Here is a 5081-nt window from a genome sequence, read left to right as displayed (position 1 = left end):
TTTTCCCTCATTAATGACTGCCAGCCTCTGTTTGTTTTTTTTTTTTTTTTCTGAGTGGGAACACCTCTCTACTAGAGCTCAGGTGATCAGCACAGACAGGTAAAGTAGCACAGGCTTCCACAGCCCCCACAGCCCAAGGTGGGCGAGGGTGAGGGTTAGATGCATCCATCCAAGTGAAGCAAGGCTCTGGGCAGGGACGGAACTGGGCCCAGACAAGACAGGTACGGGCAGAAAGGGGTCTCAGGGTAGTTAACCAACCCTGAAGCCTGGCTTATCACATGGAGTCCCGGGAATGAGACCTCCCCGCTAACGAATGGTGTGGAACCATGGGAAGCAGGAGGCTTGCTCAGAGATGCTGTGGACCCCCCAGGCCGGCTGGCCCAGGCTAACGGGGCATTCAGTCAACAAATATTTATGAAGCACTGAAGAGTTTGAGAGGGGTATTCTGGCACACAAAGTAGAGAATTTTGTCCCCAAGGAACTCAATAGTGGTGAGAGACAGACACTGCAAACAATACACAGACCACATGAAGTGTTAGAACATGCTCGGTGAGGCTCTGGGGAAAGCAAGCCAGCAGGCAAGGCAAGAGAGTGTGAGAGAGATGAGGGATGCTGGGGTGGCCTCCCCTAGAGGTGACATTTGAGTGAAAACCTCAAGGACAGGAGGATGAATCCTGAGCATTTCTAGGGGGAGGAACCTTCCAGACACAGGGACGGGCTGGCAGAGAGGCCTTGAACAGAGGTGATTTGGACAGGGGTCACTGGTGCTCCAGGCACAGTGAGGGAGCTGGAGGAAAACACACCAAGGGGAGCAGACGAGAAGAGGCCCCCTCACCCCATCGAGGACCCTGGGATTTCACCCTGGGGGCGCGGGGTGTAGGGAAGAGCAGTTGGGTTGAAACAGCCCAATCTGGCTGCTGAGCTGAGAACAGGCTTTGGGGTGGGGGTTGGGCAGGGTAGAAGTGGGGAGACCAGGGAGGCCGCTGCAGACCCAGGCAGAGGTGGGGTCCGGCGGGGTGGGGACTATGGGCAGCTCTCACTTAGAGGCAGCGCCAGCAGATCTTAGAGGGGCCAGCTCTTTGGGGCTGCGGCTGTCAGCCGTCTTCCGGATGCTGGTCTGGAATGTTCATGGAGCTGGACCTCGAATAGATCAGGAATTTCCACCCTGGGGACTTGGGGGAGGGATGGGGTCGGAAGGAGGCAGGGATGACCCCAGGCTGTGAATGTCTCTGAGAAAAACATCCTCTCTTTAAAAAAAAAAAAAAGCTTTTCCATGATATAAATTACATCCAGGAAAACAAAGCACAAGAGGCAGCCAACCTCAAGAACTCCAGTCTTGCAGCTTCCCTCAGTCCCCAGTCCCTTGGGCTGGGGTTGGGGGCCCCTGTTCTCTTTGGGAGTCCCCCTATCTGACCTCAGTGGGGGTCATGGGGCCTGGCTACCATGATAGAAGCTGGTCACTTGTGCTCTGCCTGGGCAGAAGCATGGAGCATGACGGGACCACAACCCCATAGGCCACTGATGCGGGGTGGTGGTGGGGGACACCCTGGACACACAGGTCAAGGGCAAGGAACTCTGGCTGTCTCCCGATGGCAATGACTTGGCTTTATTGAGACGCCAGTGTGTGCCAGGCACTTTGTATATGTGGTTGGATCGAAAGACACTTCTTTCCTCTTGAGAAAATCGGGATGATTAATTTTGGGCTGGGCAGCCTCTATTATGCGTCATCGAAGGAAAACTTGACATACCCCATGCTTAAGGCTGTGTTCTTTCAGCAGAATAAAGCTCAAGCCAGGCTTAGCAGTTCTCAAGAAATGATCCCCTGGAGGAGGAAATGGCAACTCACTCCAGTATTCTTGCCTGGGAAATCTCATGCACAGAGGAGCCAGGTGGGCTACAGTCCATGGGATTGCAGTCAGACAACTGAGCGACTAAACGCGCATACATGCTGAGATGAAAGTTGAGTAGACATACCCTGCCAGCTGATAGAACTGGGCATCTTACCTGGGGATCAAGAGTGGGGGTCAAAAGGAAATGAACTCTTCTAGGTAAAAGGTGTGCCTTGATTATAGGTGTTTTAGGACAGAAAATGGAACCTTCGGTAGACCCATGCCCCCGGTACGTCATCTCCCCTTCACCTTTCCTGGAACAGTGTTCCTTCTCCCCCACCCCACTTCACCCCCCGAAAAAGCCCAAACAGTGGGAACTTACTTCTGTGAAGAACTGAGAGGTGGTTATACCAGGGGCAAGCCCACTCCCTCATCTCCTGTCTCCAGTCCTCACCTGGTCCCTAGACGGCGGGGGTTTTCATCATCTCCCTGGGGACCCTGTTCCTTGTCTCTGGTCCCCTCCTGTCTTTTCGTCTTGCTTCCCTGTTCAGACACTGCAGCGAAGCATCTCTGTCTCAGACCTGTCAATACTCTGAATTCTGTGTTTTCCATGATTGCCTGTAGCCCCAGTACAATGAGGGTACGTGGCAGCCACTTCAGGGTAATTTTACATTCAAGGATGACACCAACATCCAAAGAAGACTTCATAATGAATGTAAACATTTCAACTCTCTTGTGACTGACCCACAGCAAACCATCTTAAAGCCCCATCTCTCTGAAGGCCTGTTGACAGCTGCTCAGGAATGGCCTTTCTTGCCCATCTCGCCCGCCCCTCCCCTTCTCCAGTCTGGCCCACTGGGCTGCATTTCCCCCTAGCCCTCCCTTCCCTCTTATGCTCAGCTGCTTTCTCTTCCTGGTTCAGTTTTTTCCTTCTGCAAATGGCTTCTTATCACTGCTTCTGAAAATCAATTATACTTACATTAAAGTTAAGTTCAGGCTCTAAGTCGTGTCCCACTCTTTGTGACCCCACAGACTGCAGCACACCAGGCTCCCCGTCCTTCACCATCTCCCGAAATTTGCTCAAATTTATGTCCAGTGAGTCGGTGATGCAATCCAGCCATCTCATCCTCTGCCGCCCTCTTCTCCTTTAGGCTTCAATCCTTCCCAGCATCACATTGAAGTTAAAATAACCACAAAATCAACCAAAGCACACACAGAGAGCTAATACAACTCTGGATATTAAGTTGCGGGCTCTCCAGCTACTGCCTGCACCACTGGTACATTCGTCAGATTTGTTCCTTTGTCGAAAGATAAAGACCAGTCTTACTTAGGGCGATGGATGCCAAACATAACTGGGGCAAAAGAGGATCCATTAGAAAATCTGTGGTGTTAGAAACACTACTTCCTAGGCCTTGATCATATAGATTCTCCTCCAGGGCCAGGGACCTCGCAATCTGCATCTTCACAAGCTCCCTGGTGATTCTGAAGCGATGGTCCATGGACCCTTTCCATGGGAAATAGTCAGACATGCAGCTGTCTCAAGGGGACCCTATTTAAACAGTGTCTAGCCAAATTCACTTTACTGGGACTGAAGACTCCTTTACTGGTACAGTTTCTTTCTTTTTTTTTTTTTAACTGATTTTTATTTTATTTTTAAAATTTATTTTAATTGGAGGTTAATTACTTTACAATATTGTATTGGTTTTGCCATACATTGACATGAATCCGCCCTGGGTGTACACGTGTTCCCCATCCTGAACCCCCCTCCCACCTCCCTCCCCATATCATCCCTCTGGGTCATCCCAGTGCACCAGCCCCAAGCATCCTGGATCATGCATTGAACCTGGACTGGCGATTCTTTTCACATATGATAATATACATGTTTCAATGCCATTATCCCAAATCATCCCACCCTCGCCCTCTCCCACAGAGTCCCAAAGACTGTTCTATACACCTGTGTCTCTTTTGCTGTCTCATATACAGGATTATCGTTACCATCTTTCTAAATTCCATATATATGCGTTAGTATACTGTATTGGTGTTTTTCTTTCTGGCTTACTTCACTCTGTATAATAGGCTCCAGTTTCATCCACCTCATTAGAACTGATTCAAATATATTCTTTTTAATTGCTGAGTAATACTCCATTGTGTATATGTACCACAGCTTTCTTATCCATTCATCTGCAGATGGACATCTAGGTTGCTTCCTTAACCTGGCTATTATAAACAGTGCAGAGATGAACATTGGATTACATGTGTCTCTTTCAATTCTGGTTTCCTTGGTGTGTATGCTCAAGAGTGGGATTGCTGGGTCATATGGCAGTTCTATTTTCAGTTTTTAAAGGAATCTCCACACTGTTCTCCATAGTGGCTATACTAGTTTGCATTCCCACCAACAGCGTAAGAGGGTTCCCTTATAAACTCAAAACTTAAAGATCTAAACGTAAGACCAGAAACTATAAAACTCCTAGAGGAGAACATAGGCAAAACACTCTCCGACACAAATCACAGCAGGATCGTCCATGACCCACCTCCAAGAATATTGGAAATAAAAGCAAAAATAAACATCTGGTGCAGTTTCTTCAGCAGATCCCTGCCCTTCAGCCTGGAGAGCAGATCTCATGAGGCATTCTTGAAAACGGAAGAGTCTAGGATCCAGGCCTGAGGATGCAGACAGCCATCTTCGGAATGGGCCTATCTCCAGACTGCAACTCATTCAAATGAGAAAACAAGACCCTCACGGCCCTCTCCACCCACATTGCTCGTCACAGCTCTGCTGTTACATTGTGCTAGCTGTGAGGTTGGAAGTCTGTGGTAAAGAGCAGAAGGGACCTCCTATCACAGTAAAGAAATTCTCACTTACATGTCAGAGGCACATGCTTGTGCCTAACCATGACTGTCCAGCTGGTTATTCTTTATTTTTAAAAAACCACATATGATTCTGTTTATATGAACTGTCCAGGGTCGGCTATAAGCTATAAAGACCGCAGGTAGATTGAGTGGTGGCCAGGAGCTGGGGTCACAAAGGGAAATGGGAAGTGACTTAGGGGTCAAGGGTTCTTTTTTTTTTTTAATTGGAAGATAATTGCTTTACTATGTTGTGTTAGCTTCTGCCATACAACAACTGAACCGGTAGACACATATCCCCTCCCTCTGGGATTTCCCTCCCCCCCACCCCCATCCTACCCCTCTAGGCCATCACAGAGCCCTGAGCGGAGTCCCTGTGCTATACGGCAGTTTCCCTCTAGCCAT

Source organism: Moschus berezovskii, chromosome 2, assembly GCF_049115385.1.
Source record: "Moschus berezovskii isolate FMDL1 chromosome 2, NW_MosBer_1.0, whole genome shotgun sequence".
Lineage (NCBI taxonomy): Eukaryota > Metazoa > Chordata > Mammalia > Artiodactyla > Moschidae > Moschus > Moschus berezovskii.
Note: the sequence above shows the minus strand (reverse complement) of the source record.